The sequence below is a fragment of the Macaca mulatta genome, chromosome 3 (genome assembly GCF_049350105.2).
Source record: "Macaca mulatta isolate MMU2019108-1 chromosome 3, T2T-MMU8v2.0, whole genome shotgun sequence".
Taxonomy (NCBI): domain Eukaryota; kingdom Metazoa; phylum Chordata; class Mammalia; order Primates; family Cercopithecidae; genus Macaca; species Macaca mulatta.
In genome coordinates, this window is record NC_133408.1 from 182,280,800 (window position 1) to 182,300,000 (window position 19,201).

The window sequence follows — 19,201 nt, forward strand, 5'->3', positions numbered from 1 at the left end:
AATTCCCCACTCATCTTTGATAAAAAATGAGAACTTACTTTCATTACATTGGTGACCCAAAACTATGGGCAGAACCATGATGAAGGCTTGGTACACAATGCATCATGAATGATAACAGCAAAGAGGAAACTGCTTATGGGCCTTCACTAAAAATGAACCCTTCCAACTTTGTGCCCAGCATATTATTTTATCCCTTTAGCTTACAGCGTGTCAGCTAGTTCAACAAGCTTCTAGGATATACTCGTGTCAATTACCCCAGCTTCTAAGCGCATAGGACCTGGAAGATAGAGAACCTAGTAAAAGAGAAATGCCCAAAGAGAAGGATAATTGCTGATAAGACAAAAAAGTCACTAATTGATATCTCTGTTTTGAGTTGCCTTCAACTCGAAACATCCAGCAGAGGATGGGCCTAGAGATGGAGTAGGAGATCCAATCCAGAAGCCCTACAGATGTGAGTGAGGACATGGCTGAACTTACACAGTCTGTGAATATGGTAAAGCAACTTTGTGCTCTGTTTTAGTTTATAATAATTGGTTTCTAAGAAGGTAGGCATTTGTGGAGGCAATGATGTCACTGTGGGAACTGCCATGAGAGGACAGGGACGTCCCTCCTCCTCTGCTCCTGTTCGCAGTGACCCTGATTGGGCAAAACTCCTATCCTGCCCTGAGCCTGCCATGGGCACCAGGCTCCTCTGCTGGGCGGCCCTCTGTCTTCTGGGAGCAGGTGAGTCCTAAGAACACCATGATCACATTGGGTCTCTCAGTGATTATTTCAATCATTTCCTTCTATTTTCAAATTCTGTCTTTTTCCTTCACAGAACTCACAGAAGCTGGAGTTGCCCAGTCCCCAGATATAAGGTTATAGAGAAAAGCCAGGCTGTGACTTTTTGGCGCAATCCTGTATCTGGCCATGCTACCCTTTACTGGTACCGGCAGATCCTGGGACAGGGCCCGGAGCTTCTGGTTCAATTTCGCAATAACGATGTAGTAGATGATTCACAGTTGCCTAAGGATCGATTTTCTGCAGAGAGGCTCAAAGGAGTAGACTCCACTCTCAAGATCCAGCCTGCAGAGCTTGGGGACTCGGCCGTGTATCTCTGTGCCAGCAGCTTAGCCACAGCGATGCAGAGACACTTCCCTCCTGTGCAGAAAACTGCAGGGCTCTCTCCTCTCTATCAGCTCACAGCAGCCTTTCCTTATTCCTCATCCTCCCAGGGAAGAAGCGAGTTTTCAGATATAGCTAGGATTCATACAGTGGAAGGAAATAAACTTTTTCTTTTCTTTTCTTTTCTTTTTGGTTTTGAGATGGAGTCTTGCTCCATTGCCCAGGCTGGAGTGTAGCAGTGCAATCAAGGCTCACTGCAGCCTCTGCCTCCTGGGTTCAAGTGATTGTCCTGCCTCAGCCTCCCCAGTAGCTGGGATGACAGACATGTGCCACGATGCCCAGCTAATTTTTGTATTTTTAGTAGAGGCGGGATTTTGCTATGTTGGCCGGGCTGATTTCAAACTCCTGACCTCAAGTGATTCACCCTTCTCGGCGTCCCAAAGTGCTGGAATTACAAGCATGAGCCATTGCACCTGGCTGGAAATAAACTATTTCTTAAAACATGAAGATTGCATTTGTTATTTGAAAATATATCTAAGGAATTTGAAACACCTCTCGGTGAGAGTTCAAGAAACCAAAACTGAAAGTGACTTATCACAGACTTAGTCTTCTGGGGTACTAATAGTTGTTCTATTTTTAAAATGAAACAATATTTTATATCATTTAAAAAATACATAAATTTGAAAAATAAAAACATGTAGTCAATAAACATGTTTTAATAATACAGACAATGATTGTATGTGAGTGACAAACAGCAGGCTCTCCCTCTGCAGTTGTCGGCATATGAATGATTTGAATCTTATCCTTGGTGATACCCTGACTCTGGAGCCTCCTCTAGACCTCTCATTGGATGTGTTATGCAACCAAATCTCAACAGGTACTATGTGTTTGGAAATCTTTTTCCCCTGTTTTTGGGAAAATACGTTAATACGAGTAATGTTAATGATGATGATGTTGATAATTTCAACTACTTCATTCAGCACCCTTTAAATTTCCAAGAAATGCACTCAAATGGATATCCTGGCAATGAGTCCAAAATATTAGCTCAAAACCAACTCTGCTACTCCAGAGCTCTCTACCTCTTCCATGTAACAAACATATCCCAACATTATATACGGCTGGGTCAGCTAGTTCAGAGACTGATGAGGACACCTTCACTTGTCTGTCCTCATATATTAAAATAGCTCTTAGTTGATGTGGTTTGACTGTGTCCCCACACAAATCTCAACTTGAATTGTATCTTCCAGAATTCCCATGTGTTGTAGGAGAGACCAGGGGGATGTAATTGAATCATGGGGGCTGGTCTTTCCCATAGTATTCTCATGATAGTGAACAAGTCTCACGAGATCTCATGGGTTTATCAGGGGTTTCCACATTTGCTTCTTCCTCATTTTCTCTTGTCGCCACCATGTAAGAAGTGCCTTTTGCTTCCAGCCATGATTCTGAGGCCTCCCCAGCCATGTGGAACTGTAAGTCCAATTAAACATACTTTTCTTCACAGTCTTGGATATGTCTTTATCAGCAGCATGAAAACAGACTGATACATAAGTGCATTAGATATTCCTGAAAGAACTTCAGAAGCAATTAACTGCCCCTGGTCCAGTTGCCCCCCTCTGTTAATGCACTGTGTGTGTCCAACTATAGTCTCTACCCTAGCTTCTGCTCAGACTCTCTTGTACTAGAAATCATTCTGAAGGATTGGTTAGAATGTTTGGAAATGCAGTTTTCTGGGAATCTTCTGAAGGACTGTCACTGTCCCTCAGCCCCTCCTGACTTCCCTTTCCATCCGCCTGACTGCAGGTCCTAACTGATGGCCATGAACTTACTGCACATCTCCCTTCCTTCTCTGCAATTTACTTAGCTAATAACACCTCAGCCCGGTGGTGGGTGACCATGACCATCCTCCACTTCCTTGCCAGAATTTTCATTTGGTTCTTTTTCTAATCTATGAGGTCATCTTTTATGGTTAGTCATTCCCTCATAACATTTTTTGAGTGTATCTTTTATTTTGTTGAGCATAGGACACTCAGTTATTTCAGTCTGCCTGCTTATTTTCACCTCTGTGGTCTTTGTGGACATTTTTGTGTGTGTACTGCTTCTCAGTCATTTGTTTGTATTTTTCCTTATAAACCTGATTATTTTTGACATCGTGCCAGACACTACGGTTGTAGAAATAATTTCTGGTCTAGGATGGATATACTTTCTCCAGAGATAATTTTATTGTGCTTTTTAAAGGGCATGGATGCATAAACAATCCAGGACTCCCTGAAACAGAATTCAAGGCTTGAGGTGTCCTAGAGCACCTGGAGGACAGGCTTCCCTCTACTTCATTGATTCTATTCAAGTCCCTCAATGGTCACATTAAGTAAGTTCTGGTCTTTGCCTTTACCCCCCTGGCCTGTGAGTCAGCTTCCTAAGTGCTGAGCTGGGATCAGCAAATGCCCCTAACAGCAGTGACTGCTGTGCTCACTCCCCAGGCTCCTGCCTTCTCCAAGATTCTGGCCCAGTCATTCCTCATTGTATCTTTAGGATACGAATTAGTTGCAGTTTGTCAGTGTGGTTGTTTTACCCAAGTACACAAATAATAACAAAAGCGTTAATCTGAGTTCCCTCTTCTGTAATTATACAGATTAAAGTCAAAACATTTTATTTGAGGTTTTAATTTTCTTTGAATTTTAATGTCAGATTCTTAGTCTGTGATTTGTTTGATATTTGACTTAAATAGCATAGAGACGTTATACAGAAACTTTAATTTCAAGGAAGGACTTTTTAAAAACTTGAAGTGGATTTATAACCAAGTTGGGACCCTCACTTGGTTTTGAGATTTTATCATTTGAGTATTTTTATGTTATTTATTACATAATCTTTGATGCTTCATTGGGTCATGCAACAAGATGAGAATAGAGAGTGAATATTTAGACTTGATCAGAGAGCACAAAGTGAACATGGAATTAATTTCTGTTGATGAAGAGTCAAACTATGTAAAATATTTGAAGACATTTATTCTAAGCCAAATATGAGTGACCACGGCCTATGAAACAGCCCTCAGGAGGTAGTGAGAACAGTGCCCAAGGTAGTCAGGGTGCAGCTTGGTTTTCTACATTTTAGGGAGACATGAGACTTGAGACTTCAATCAAACACAGTTAAGAGATACATTGGTTTTGGCCAGAAAGACAGACAACTGGAGGCAGGAACGGGGAGAGGCTCCAGCTTAAAGGTAGATTTAAAATTTTTCTGGTTGATAACTGGTTGTCTCTCAGGTTAAATTTTAAAAGAGCCCTGGCTGGGTAGAAGTCCATTCAGATGACTGGGGGGCCTTAGAATTTTATTTGTGGTTTACACTTCATTTCTGCATTGTTGTGACGCATTTGTGCCGTGTTTTTTGAGCACACCTGAGGGGCAGGGGTCAGAACTAGAGGAAGTCTACTTATATCATCTTTCCTACTTAAACCTAGTCTTCTGGGAAAACGCTTTACTCCACATTTTCCATTTTGGGGAACTTCCCTAAAGTAATGCTCTAGTTTTATTCTTTCTATTGCTTGCCAATAGAAAGCAATTCCATGTGGGAAGAGAAATAAGTTATTTTATTTAGCCTCCTCTTCATCTGAGATTCATCTCTCTTCATCATCTCCTTTTCATCCTGGCTACTGAGAACAAAGGCAGATTTTTTGGTGCTTTTTCGAAATGCACTGAGATCAGTGGGGAACTTTCTTTTCTTTACAGGGATGGCCTGTAATTCGGAGGGGAGAGAGAATGGGTTAAATTCTGATCAAAGACAGTGTTGGCCGGTCTTTTTGCTCTCCCATCTGAGCCAGGTTGTTTATGGATATTAAAACTGATATTATGTCTCCATCCGTCAGACTGTAATGTCCATCTCTCAGGAGGTTTCATCTTAGGTCATAACATCGTTTTATGACCCTCCAACGCCAACAAATTATGATATCTCGTTTCCCCACGGCTCAATCAAGGGAAGCGCAAGTTCTCTATGTCTTGACAAAGAGCACATTTGTGCTGTTCCCGCCTACTGGCACTAGGAGGCACTGTGGTTTCATTGTCAACCGAAGTCTATGGGGGAGGGGATGGGATTCCTCCCTGGAGGATCCTTAATGAAAACCCTAGAGGTGGACCTAGATTCAGGGATCTGGGTTGGAGGTGTCTGCAATGAAGGCTGAGGATAAGGGGATTAGAGACCAACCCTTTTGCCTCTATTGATGCGGAGATGGGTTTTGCTCTAAATTGAGATTTGAATGGGGCTCTGAGTGGCAGGTGTGCTTGCAAGTGAATACACCTCCGAGCTCACTGAAGACGTGGAGGCACAAAGAGCTGGGTGGTGCAGCACCCATGATCTGGTCTGGGGAAAGCAGAGAAGCAGTTTTTGTGTCACAGGAGCCTTGCAGAGCCTGGCCCCAAGCCAGCCGAGGCCAGCCCTACCTGTTCTGTTGAGTGTAGAGGGAAGAGCAGGTAGAATTGGAGGTGCTATCCTGGACCATGTCAGACGGAGCTTGTCCTGAGGGAGCTTCAATCACAATGATGCTACCAGCAGCATATACACTTATTAGCAAGGCTTAGGGTGGAGTAGGACAGAATTTTCTCCCCCAAGAACTTTTGCTCTGAGTAGGAAAATGCCCCAATCTAGTTCTAAGTCTGTTACTCCAGATGCCTCTGTGTCCCTGGAAGAAGGTGGGGTCTGGGCATATAAAAGTTTTGTTTGTTGGTTTGTTTCGCCTGGCTTGATTTCAGGTTTTTCCACGTGATCGCATATCTGACTCTACCAGTATTTTGTATCCGGCTTCTGCCTCTCTCTCCCATGAGTCCCATGGCTGCTACAAGGTACTCAATTTCTATTGCTGCTGTTACGAAGTACCACTAACTTGGTGGCTTACTGCCAGACAAGTATTACCTTACAGTTCTGGAGGTCAGAAGTCCAAAATGGATGTTACTGGGCTAAAATCCAGGTGTTGGCAGGGCTGCATTCCTTCCCGAGGCTCTCAGGGAGAACTGTTTTCTCTCCTTTTCAGCTTCTAGAGGTGACCAGTGTTCCTTGGCTCATGACCCCATTCAATCTTCAAAGTCAACAAGGACTGGCTGAGCCTTTGCTCACTCTGCATCACTCTGACACTCACTCTTCATCCCCCCTCTTCCATATTTTAGGACCCTTGTGATTACATTGGGCCTCTATATTGAGGTCAGCTGATTGGCAATCTCACTTCACGTGGAACTTTAATTCCCCTTTATCAGGTAATTCAACACATTCATAGGTTCCAGGGATTCGGCCTGGGCATAGTTGAAGGGCCGTCGTTCTGCCTACCAAACATAGGCACCTGGTAACAGGGAGGAAAACATGTTGGTTACCTTGAAAACTGATTGATGACCACTGTTTTACATTCTGGATCTAACACACACAACAAAGGGATGGAGCCCACAAGGAAACAGACACCTCAGGTCACACAAGCTCATCCATCAACTATTTGCTCCTTAGGATTGGCAAGTGCCCTGGGTTGCAGGGGACTCAGCGGTATGCCTCTGTGCCAACAGCGAAAACGTGACCTTAAACTGCTCCTTCTTCGTTAGCAAATAACCTAGTTGACCAACCCACAGAGCAGAGGTTCTCTCAGCTGTGTACACTCTACACCCTGAGAGGAAGTCAGTTAGTGAGATGCAAGATTCCTTTATAAGAAAAAGGCCAGGTGTAAAGATTAAGAAATGCTGAGCTTTGCTAGAGGTAAGAATAAGATGTAAATCAACTCTGGAGCATTTAATTTCCAAATCTTTGTGAAAAAGACCATCTTGTTTCTGATTGATTGTGTGGATAGAGAATGTGAGAGATTCTGTGCTCTGGGCTTTGCAAATTCAATAGAGTTCAAGGATCAATAAACTCAGAGAGGCCCTTCACTGCAAAGAAGAGCTTTGAAATCTAATAAGCTTTTGGGACACCGATCCAGCTCCAGTATCTTTAACAATGCAGTTGACGTGCTTGCTCTTCCTGGGTAACTCAGATGCTAACTTCTAACTCTTTTAAGGGCATTTGAAGAACTAGGAGCACAGAGCCAACAGTGAGAGATATAGGAGAGTTTGCAGAGAAGTTGGCTTGCAATAAGGCAATGAGTTCATCTTTAAATACTTGGAGCTTGAGGTGCAGATGGATATAGTTGGCAGGCTCCTAGGTAAGTCATGTTATGGAGAAGGTGCTATGAATTGACAATATCAAAGCAAATCTACAGGGACCCTCTGCAAATGTGCCTCTGTATCTCAGATCAATTATAGCTGACTTCAGTCCTGCCTGATTCATCTCCCAAAAATGTAGCCTCCACTTAAAGGAGCTTTCAAGTTGGGGGTGGTGGCCCATTCAGTGATGTCACTGACAGATGCGTCTTGTGGGGGTAAAATGTCCCAAAGTATCTTTTTTCGCTCATGTTCATAAGGGCCCTGGTCTGGAATGTGCCACATCTGCTCTCACTCTGCCATGGACTCCTGGACCCTCTGCGTATCCCTTTGTATCCTGGTAGCGAGAGAGTCCTCACATATTTATCATCCTCATGCTGGGCCTCTGTCTAGATGACTTCTTGTGTTTTCCTTATTCTGTTTCCTAATTTTGCCTTCTTTTATAGCATGCACAGATGTTGGCATTATCCAGTCACCCAAGCATGAGGTGACAGAAATGGGACAAGCAGTGACTCTCAGATGTGAGCCAATTTTAGGCCACAATCTCCTTTTCTGGTACAGACAGACCTTCGTGCAGGGACTGGAATTGCTGAGTTACTTCTGGAGCCAATCTATTATAGATGACGCAGGTATGCCCATGGATGGATTCTCAGCTGAGAGGCCTGATGGACCATTCTCTACTTGGAAGATCCAGCCCACAGAGCAGGGGGACTCGGCCGTGTGTGTCTGTGCAAGTCGCTTAGCCATAGCACTGCAGACTCTCCCCCTCCCTGTGCAGAAATTCTGGTGCTTCCTCTTTTCCCCACAGCTCCCAGCAATCCTGAGCAGTCTTTCCTGCCTCACCCTCCCCACAAGAATAATTATGTGGGTTTGGAGCATGGCAAAGACAGAAGACGATACAATATCAACATACAAAATCTTGTGTAGGAGATAATATAGAAAATGCGTTTTGCAAATTTCTCACAAATTGTGTGTGGGGTCAGAACTCACACACAGGTAGGATAAACCTTAATTACCCACACTGTAGGTTTCCCTGACTTCCTATATTTGCCACCCCCATCCAAACAGTGGGAGCTCCTGAGAATGGCTATGTCTCGTGAACTACTCTGCCCACTTCACTCTCTTCTCACTCTAAGCCATGAACAGAAATTTCCCCTACAAGTGCTCTTTATTATAAATGAAAGTTCTTTTCTATGATTGTGGACATCCCTTTATAATGCTAATTTCAATTTAACATTTATATATGGATTTTTACATTACACTTAAAGAGATTTTCAATATGGATAATACGGGCAGTTTAATACATTAGAAGTAAGCTACCCCTCTTGGCCTACAGGGAACCATTTGTTTCTATCTTGCATAAGGCAAGCCAGGTGCTAGCTAAAGGTCTGTGTGCACTCACAGGACACTGATGAGATCTCCTCCACTGCCTGTTCTGGAACTATTAATATGAATATACACAGGGTGTCTAAAAGCACACAGGGCCGGGTATGGTGGCTCATGCCTATAACCTCAGCACTTTGGGAGGCTGAGGCAGGAGGATCGCTTGAGGTGAGGAGTTCAAGACTAGGCTGGGAAACAGTGAGATTTTGTCTCTAAAAATATATATATACTAAAAAGTAGCCTGGTATGGCAGCCTTAGCTACTCAGGAGGCTGAGTTGAGAGGATTGCTTGAGCCCTGAAGTTCGAGACTGGAGTGAGCCATGATCGTTGCAACAGAGTAAGACCCCGAATCACACACAAAAAATAAATAAATAAAGTTAAAAAACATACACAGGCCTGGCCAGTCTTACTGTGCCCTCTTTCCTCCCTGATGCTGCGTCCTGAACGGCCAAATCTGTATTTTTTTTTTTTTCTGGTTTATGCCACACATTTCTACACAGCACTCACAATTTATCATGAAGAGTTATAATGTCTTTCTTCTCTAGTAGTATTTACACACTGATTATTTCTCAACCCCTATCAGTGTATCATCGGCAACTGCTGCAAAATGTGCCTGTATTTTGCCTGCCCAAGACAATTTGGGTTTACCCAAGTTCTTCCATAGAGGCCCAGGTTTCACTTGTCACTGTCCTATTTTGTTATTCAAAGGCCAAGACTTTCAAGATTAGAATGATGCGGAATGAAATTCAGGGTATTCTTTAATGTACATCGGGAGACCTACTCTGTGTTTATATATTGTTTTGGTGTCTTCCTTGCTCTTCGGGCTTCTCTCTGCTGCCTCCAGATCATTTTCCTTCCTCCTTTGAAGCCCAGCTCCTTTACACACATGACGTGAGAACAGGACCCTTCTTTGCTGCACTTGCTTCTTTCCCTTCAGAACTCTCTTCTCATTCTATCCTTCTGTCTGCTATTAATCTTGTCATCATTCTTAATGACTACTCATCACATAGACCATTTTTACATTGGCTTGGCTCCTCACTTCCTTGACTTCACTTTTGAACACCTACAGTGTTTTTAAGAGTTGCTTCCATGATTATAGTAAATATCTACTAAATAAATGCATATCTTTCTCAGCTTTGAGCTTTCTGCGGGTTGGCACTTTGTTGGACATTTTATCCATTAATCCTGACATTGTATATCTGACAAGGAAGGTATTAAAAATCACATGTTTTGAATCAGTGAATCAATAAATAGATTTGAAGAGACAAATGCAAAACAAAATTGTTCAGAGCTGGCTGTTCCGGAGTGGACTACAGATAGACCGTGTAAGAAAGAATAAAATCATCTGGTAATTCCAATTTATCTTTAGAATCTTTGGACAGAACAGCTCCAGGGGAATCAAGGGATCATAGATGGAAAGAGAGACAAAGAGGTTAGGAGGTGAGAACTGGCTAGCGTAGCAGTCCCTAACCTAAGGTTTTCAAAGATAATATCGAGGTCCTCAATTTCTTTTTCATATTTTTTGAAAATGACAGGAAATTATGCACATGACCCAAGCTATACATGATAAGGAAATTGACTCACGTCTTTCCGGAGATGAAATAATAGTAAAGTTCTGTGAAATTATGAAATTAACTTATAGGCTCATCTCATGCCTGATTGGCAGTGCTGTGTGTTACAAAAATGACAAAATATATGATTACTTTAAAAACATTATTTAAAAAAAATTAGCATTTGCCAATAATGGGGGGTAAAAAATTAAATACTGACAGATGGTACAAGGAATGGAAACGTTTCAAGCTTCCAGAGCTCTGACTCGGCTCACCCCACTTTCCCAGGGCCCGTCTTCTAAAGTTCATCTGCGTAGAGAAAGGCAAGTGTGGTTGTGCAGGAAATACAGCAGGTTAGGAAATTACAGGCTCTAGAGATTTTACAGGCTTTAACATCCTGTGTATTTGTGCTATTTCCACAGCCTGGAACAAACTGTATTCTCCCCAAACAGGGCCAGACACTGCTCATCTATCAAGGACTGACTGACATCTCCCTTCCTCTTTGCTTCTTACCCTGACATTCCCTGGTACTGTATGTAGTGTATCATTCTCTTTCCTTTACATTCAGAGGAAAATTCAGGGTATATAATTGATACTACTTGATGTTTGTGAAATGAATAAATTAATGTCCATTTATACAGAGCTCTGAAATATTATCTATTACTGTTTTCCCTTCAAAAGGGGCTCCTTTTACCTGAAATATAACAGAGAGTCATTATGGCTTGTCTCAATTTTCCATACAATTTCTGCAATATTCCAAGCAAATGTGTTTTCCCAATCAGGATTAATGAGCAGTACTACCCAGTACCATAACTGTATCTAAAGCTGGAATTCACAAATGTCCATTCGGAACAAAGAAATTTATGTTATAATAATATTTATCCAGTCCCATGATCCAGTAAAAGAAATTCCTCACCACAACCACGCTTTTCCAAAACCACATCTTTGTGTGTCTGGAAACATTATCAGGGGTGCATCCCAGAAACCAACCTAAAACGCTGAGAGAAAAATTTGCTGTGTTCAGTAAGACAATCTTATCATCCTTGCAATAAGAAGATACCGTGTGTGTGTGTGTGTGTGTGTGTGAGTGTATTTGTGTGTTGTGTCTGTGTGTGAGTGTGTATGTGTGTGCATTTTCTCCTGCAGATTCATCCACATGAAAATAGTTTATCTTTGGATTGCATTACTAAGAGGCACTGGGTCACTGAGGGAGCTCGTAGGCACTTCTGGCTAGTGATGGGAAACGTCAGACCACTCAATCTGCCTAAGCTATAGCCAATAGGGTTGTTTATTTCAAAACTTTTTATAAATTTAGAATCAAATATGTAAAAACTGGAAGCCCCTTTTATTAAATACACTATATTTGGTAATAATGACTCTAAATACAAAATGTGAAGACACATGCATCTTATAAATCAAAAGGAGATATTAAGTATTTTTCCAAGATCATTCTGCTGGATATCTTCACGCTGTTTAATTCTAAGCCTTGTCTTATTCAGGCTCTTCTCTTCCACCTTATCATACAAATTGCAATGACATAACAACTATTAATTTTGCAATCAAAATGGTTAATGCACGCTTTTGTCTCCACTGGCTAAGGGAGGATTTAAACATTAACCCTAAATTGGCTTATCTGGGAAAGCTTAGAGAGGGTGTATGTGAGAGGGTGGGGGTTGTAGGAGTGGGATGCAGGGTCTCTGTTACTGATTTGGACAATCTAGAGCTCATAAGGTCATAAGGTGTTAATCTCTGAGACTATGGATCTATAGCCACTTGAAGGCGCTGTGTCTCTGCAATGCTGCTGGGAACCCTGGGGAGGGGAGGGCAGGTGACCCAGAAGGCTGAAGAGAATGCCTGGCTTGCCTGCTAGCATCAGGTGGGGGCCATTTGCGTTCAGAGTGGGTTCTGAGTTAAACACAGATCTCTCACTGTCCGGGGAAGGGTAGGGGTGTGAAAGGCCTCAGTTTGTACCAACAAGAGAGTGTCTCTGTGTCTGTCTGGCCAGTGGACGGTGAAGGGGGCTGGGGCATCGAGGGCGTGGGAATCAGTGTCAGGGCAGGGACAGCGGTGGGCAAAGTAAGGTGTGACATGGACATGTGGACACTGTGCTCCACCTGCTCCACCTTTAGTTTTGGGACCCTTCAGGGCAGGAATGATACATGGGATAGCAGAGCCAGGGACCCGCCTAAGGGTACAGTGGGCAAAGGATGGCCTGCAGAGGAGGTAAATAGAAAGGCAAGTTTCCTATGGAAATGCCCAAACATTCCTGCCTCCACTCAGAAAAAGACCACGAAAGGGATGCTGGCAGCCAGAGGGACTCAGGATCTGGTGATCCAACAGGTCTTTCCCAAGTTACCTCTGCTGCTTCTTTATGAGATCTGTTTTGATTCTGACAGAAATCATGCAAAATAAGTGTTATCTAACTGTGCATACTTTTGACTAAAACAGCTTTCCTGGGTCTCATATACCCTTAGATGGAAGAAACCAGATCTAGCGTTGGATAGATCAGTAGTGAGGTGACTGTAGTTAACATCAACCAATTGTGCATTTCAAAATAGCTGGAAGAGAATAATTCAAATGTTCCTAAGGTAAAGAAAAGACAAATATTTAAAGTGATACCTATTCCAATGACCATGATTTGATTATATTAATGTATCAATGATCACATCTACTTAAAAAATATGTATATCTAATATGTATCAATAAATAGTTAATTGAAAAGAACATAACTGGCTGAAGTCTGTTCCTCCAACACCTCCGCCCACTGTCCCCACTCTGCAGATTTGTCATCTCACATGGCCTTCCCTTTCCAGGTCCCCATTAGCAGGAAGAGAAAGTAGGCATTATATATGATCATTATAGTCTCTTTGCTGAAAAGTCCAAGGAACATACAACTTCCAGGCTAACCATATTCACTCATCCTTCATTGAGACAAAAAAGAGAGGTGCAATTTTCTGCACCATAGCTGTGCTATGAATGAGGCCAGGTGATCTCTTTAATGAAGGCTGTGTGAGGAGAGAGTTTTCTCAGTGCACAGAAAAGGGAATGGGATGTTTTTAAAGGAAAGTGTAGTTTTCCTGTACCTGATGTAATTTATTATGAGGGAAAAGACACAAACCATTATTATTCATTAGTTAATTTATTCTTTTCATAAACATTTTAAGCCCCCCGCTTTGTACAAGGGATGGTGCCACATACATTTAAAAACGAAACAAAAAATACAATTTAGAAAAACAGATAAGACGATTTTTTAAAAAGTACATTTCTTGCCTTTGACAGTATTAAGGCAGTTAATATTGAAATGTATTTACTGAATTATTTTGAAAGTTATTTATTAAATTATTTTGCTAATTCAAAGTACTTTAATGTTTCTGAATTATACAAATGTCCTCTTTCAAAATCTTTCTCTTTAGGTACCTACCTCCTTTTACCACCTTTGTAAAAAAATTTTAGTGAGGACATTTAATATGAGATCTATCCTCCTAACAGGCTTGTAAGTATACAGCAGAGTGTCATAGTCCACAGAAACAAGGCTGTACAGTAGATCTCTAGAACTTCCTCATCCTGCTTAACTGGGAATTTTGTACCTGTTGACAGCAACTCCCCATTTCCACCAATCCCTAGCCCTTGGAAACCAATGTTTTAGTTTTTACTTCCATGAGTTTTTGACTATTTAGGTTGCCTCATAAAAGTAGAAAAAGGCATGGTGGCTCACGCCTGTAATCCCAGCACTTTGGGAGGCCAAGGTGGGCACATCACGTGAGGTCAGGAGTTGGGGACCAGCCTGGCCAACATGGTGAAACCCCACCTCTACTAAAAATACAAAAATTAGCCGGGCATGGTGGCAGGTGCCTGTAATCCCAGCTACTCAGGAGGCTGAGGCAGGAGAATCATTTGAACCCGGGAGGTGGAGGTTGCTGTGAGCTGAGATTGCGCCATTGCACTCTAGCCTGGGCAACAGGGCAAGACTCCATCTCAAAAAAAAAAAAAAAAGAGTCATGCAGTATTTGTCTTTCTGTGTCTGGCGTACTCACTTACCATAATGTCCTCCAGGTTTATCCACATTGCCACATATGGCTAGATTGTCTTCTTTTTTGATATTATTTCCCAGTGTGTATATAACACATTTAAGGTCTGTGGTAATAAATGCATAGTATTTGACTGTTTCTATAAAACCATGCATCACATGAGTGGCAGGGTCATTTGCAGAGGTGCAGGCTCTGAGTGCCTCAATGCACCTTTATGGTTCAATTATGCTGCATGGAGAAGACTCAGAAAAAAATCATAATTCCATCCTTTATTGTCATTTTACTATGCACAAAATAGAAGTCCTTCATTTGCAAAATTTCAGTTAATTAGAAATTCAACTGTCAGAAAAAGCCTTAAGACACAAATGCTATTCTCATTTTACAGAAAGGAGGGAATTGACCCACAGGTTAAATAATATGATCATATTAAATGGCTATTAGGATGCAGTACTGGGGGTCCAGCTCTGACCTGTCAGTCTCTAATCCCTGTGTTTATAGCTCTGTGCTATAAGGCATTTTCATAAAGAGCGATGCCTAACTTTTAAAATCAGAGTATTTGCTCTGTACATCCCTTTCAGACCTGCTGGCTCCAATAACATCATAGACAGAGGTGAATTTAATCCTGGAGACAGTGTGGGGAAAGAACTCTGAAAAGACGCCATGACACCCAGCCCTGACTCCCACTCTAACGCCATCACATCGCTACCTGAGGCCAGCTCTTGACAGGTTAGGTTTAGTTTGCTTTTTGTTTTGTTAATCTATAAAATGAGACTAATACAGTCCACCTATAAGGCCGTATACATAATTTAGTATCATAAAATATCTAGCCTATAATAGGAATCTAAATATCTTGATTCCCTTTGTTAATCTCAGACAGCCTCTTCCACCCTCGCCATGCACAAAGGCAGATTCAGACACATTCTGCCTAGAAATCTTAAGCTGAGAACTTAGAAGTCACAGAAGTGGAAATATATATGCCTGATGATTCTTTACATGAAATTAACTAAAGAATGTAGCATGCATATCTCCTCAGATATTTAAAAACCAATTTTATTAATATATAGATTATATAAACATTACACATTTTAAATGAACAGATCAGTGATTTTGGAGCAACATATGTGTATAGACCCTTCTAATCCCCATCCCTGTTAAGATATCAAACATTTCCATCACGCAGAGAGTTTTCTCATTTCTCTGTGCAATGCCTCCCTCCATCCCTGACAAGCAGTGATATTTATCACTAGAAAATAGTTTTGCTCAGGTATATTTTTAATGGAAATTTACAACCTCTAACTATTAAAACACTTCCTCTTTAGTACACAGGTAAATATTCAAGAGAGGGAGGTGCTCCTAAGGATTTTATGGCTATGCCCATCAATGATAGAATGCATAAACAAAATGTGACACATATACACCATGGAATACTATGCAGTCATGAAAAAAATGAGATCATGTCCTTTGCAGGGACATAGATGAAGCAGGAAGCCATCATTCTCAGCAAACTAACACAGGAAGAGAAAACCAAACACCGCATGTTTTCACTTAGTGGGAGTTAAACAAAGAGAACACATGGACACAGGGAGGGGAACAAAACACACTGGAGCCTGTCGGAGGGTAGAGGGTGAGGGGAGGGAGAGCATTAAGGGGAATAACTAATGCCTGCGAAGCTTAAAGCCTAGATGATGGGTTGAAGGGTGCAGCAAACCAGAGTAGCACATGTTTACCTATGTAACAAACCTGCACATTCTGCACATGTATCCCAAAACTTAAAGTAAAATTTAAAAAATTAGAAGAAAAGATTTTTATGGCTTTAGAAGGGTTTCAAACACTTCCAGAACCCTGAGAGATACCTGATCCATGTTAGGGATAATCCTGCCTGGAGATAGACAAAATGATGAAATGACATCAAAAATCTTCCCAGCTGGAAGAGTCTGTTTCCACATAATTTGTTCATTCGTTTTCATTTTTTTCTCATACACTCATTCACCTAAATTATTTTATAATGATATTCTGACAAAAACTAACAATCTCCAAGAACATTATTTTGAGTTTCCATTGGACAATATTTAGCTGTGATTTAGCTCTGCTTCCTGAGCACATAGAGTACACTGGGACCAAGCGCACCACGTGCAATGGTGACTCCATTGACAGATAATGTCACACTGAGAGAAGGGTTCTCTCTTCCTTGACCCCAAGTGTCCAACCCATAAAACATGAGCCTTGAGTTAGAAAATTCCCCTTTCTGTTCTGGCACTGCCTGGGCACAAGCCTCTTTTGCTATGTGTCTCTTTGTTTTCTGGACCAGAGAAATACTGATCACATATGTGGCATCCACTCATTGGTTTGTTGGACCCCAGCTTGCAGGTAAATAGTACCAGGTGGTCCTTTGCTGTGACTTTAACTTCTGTGTTCTTCACAGAACACAGTCCCGTTGATGGGATCCAAAGTCCCACTGATACTGAGTGACCCAGACCCTGGTCTTGTGCTTGTGCTAAAAAGGAAAACAGCACATAGGGAGGTGAGCAGAATATGAAACACAATTATGTACTCAGAACCAGCCATACAACTTATTAGCATCCCCTCTGTTCAAAAATTGGTAAGAATTTGAAGAACATGACAATGTTATCCTGACTGTGGTGTCCTAATAAGTGTGGGACTCTGTGCACCAAGATACGTTATTTGAGCTCCTTTTTATTTATTACTAAATTAATGGCAGGAATCCTGCACAAAGGGATACCCCCTACGAAACATGACAACTCAAATTAAAACAGAGCACTCTTCCTTACCCTAAAGTCTGCCCTCTCTCCCTGAGTCCCTCATGCATAAGACCACCTTTGTGTCCACAGGTCATGGGCAGTGCTGGGTGGCCACCATCGTCCACACATAGAAGGTAGTCAGCAGTGTGAGGTGGTTCTGTCTGCTGTGATCTCACCCCAGGCACAGAAATGAAGGGCCCTGGGTGGAGCTGAAGGTGCTCAGCTGGGTTTCTCAGGAGTCCCATCTGTCAGTGAGTTGACAAGAAACAGAGCAAAACGACTCCTCCAATGTTGATGAGCCTGCCCCTGGGATTTGGAAACTTGATAACAGAGAAAACCGATATAGACAAAGGATTTTAAACAGGATTATGGTCAATTAAGCAAATTAGAAAAGGATACTTGAAGGAGTATTTGGGACACAGGAGTCAAAAACACCAGGAAGACATGAGGAGATTCCCTAAGACTCTAGACTACAGCACTATGTAGATAACTAACACTAGAATGTTAATTATATCATTGAAGAAATAAAATTTACATTGAATTTCAAACTGTTTACAAAAGGTCATGAAAATCTTTTTGACTTGTTTCAATTCAGACATATGTGTTATTCTCATTCTCAGCTGTTCACTGGTGCATTTATTTTGGATTTGACCATCTGGGGAAGAGGCGTGGCCTCTCCTGGCCTCTCCCTCCCTGGGGCCCAGGCAGGGAGAATGAGGTCTCAGAATGACTCCCTTGAGAGTCCTGTTCCCGTTTCATCAATGCACAGACCCAGAAGACCCCTCCGTCATGCAGCATCTGCCATGAGCATCGGCCTCCTGTGCTGTGCGGCCTTTTGTCTCCTGTGGGCAGGTGGGTCCTGGGCAGGGCCCCTTGTGTGGATTTCAAGGCCCAGCGCCTTCCCACTAGGGCTGCAGCATCATCTTTGTTCTCCTTCTCTGCAGGTCCAGTGAATGCTGGTGTCACTCAGACCCCAAAATTCCAGGTCCTGAAAACAGGACAGAGCATGACACTGCAGTGTGCCCAGGATATGAACCATGACTCCATGTACTGGTATCGACAAGACCCAGGCATGGGGCTGAGGCTGATTCATTACTCAGTTGGTGAAGGTAGCACTGAGAAAGGAGAAGTCCCCGATGGCTACAATGTCACCAGATCAAACACAGAGGATTTCCCACTCAGACTGGAGTCGGCTGCTCCCTCCCAGACATCTGTGTACTTCTGTGCCAGCAGTTACTCCACAGCGTTACAAGGCTGCCTCCTCTCTGCACATAAAGCCAGGCAGGCTCTGCCCTCCTCCCCCACCCAAGACTCAGGGATGCCCTGGGCAGAGTTCTCTACACCAGAGTCCTTGGAATCCTGAATGACCCCAAGTGGCCCAGGCAGTATGAGCCTCGCTCTGTGCCAGGTGCCTCTGCAGGCAGTCTCAGCCAGGCCTGGACTGGTCCCAGGTCCTCAGATGTCTCCTTTGTTGCTCTGTCTGTTCTTTTCTCAGAGCTCTCCTTTTGGGGTGGGGTAAGGGCTTCCCCAGCTCCTACTTTTCTACTCATTATCCTGAGTCCCAGGCCACTTGGATAAAACAGGATGTGTATTTCAGATCCATCTAGACTCCCGTCTCTCTCTGGTGACCTTATTGCTTCCTCTCTCTAGGGTTTCCCCCAGCCCCCACCCTCACATTGTCTCTCTTGTGGCCCACATTTCCCATCTGGGCAGTCACCCTCCAAGGCCTTGCTGGGTCTCTCCTCCCCTCACCTCCTTGCCGCTCTCTACTGAAGCCATGAGGTGAGCCTCTCCTGTGCCTCCTTCATTCCTATCACAGAGACTTCAAAGCCCATTTCCTCCACACTTGGCTGGAGGCTTCCTTTCTGCAGTGGCCAGCTCCTACCTGTCCTCCAGATCGCAGCACAATCAGCCCCTCTTGTGGGAAGCACTCCCTCCCCTCCCAGCTGAGATCAACTTTCCTCTCATAAGCTCTCATAGATTCATGTGTCTGTTAGTAACCTTTAGCACAGTTGGGCTTTTTCAGATACTTATCTGGTTATTTTTTAACTCCACCTAATTTTTAAGCCCATGGGAGCTGAGGCTGTGCCTACTGCTTTTACCAACATTGTTGTCTGGCATGTAGGGAGAACCATTTCACAAAGAATGGATGAGTGGATGACAGGCTGAGTGAGTGATGAGTGGGTGGATGAACCAATAATAAAAACATGCTAC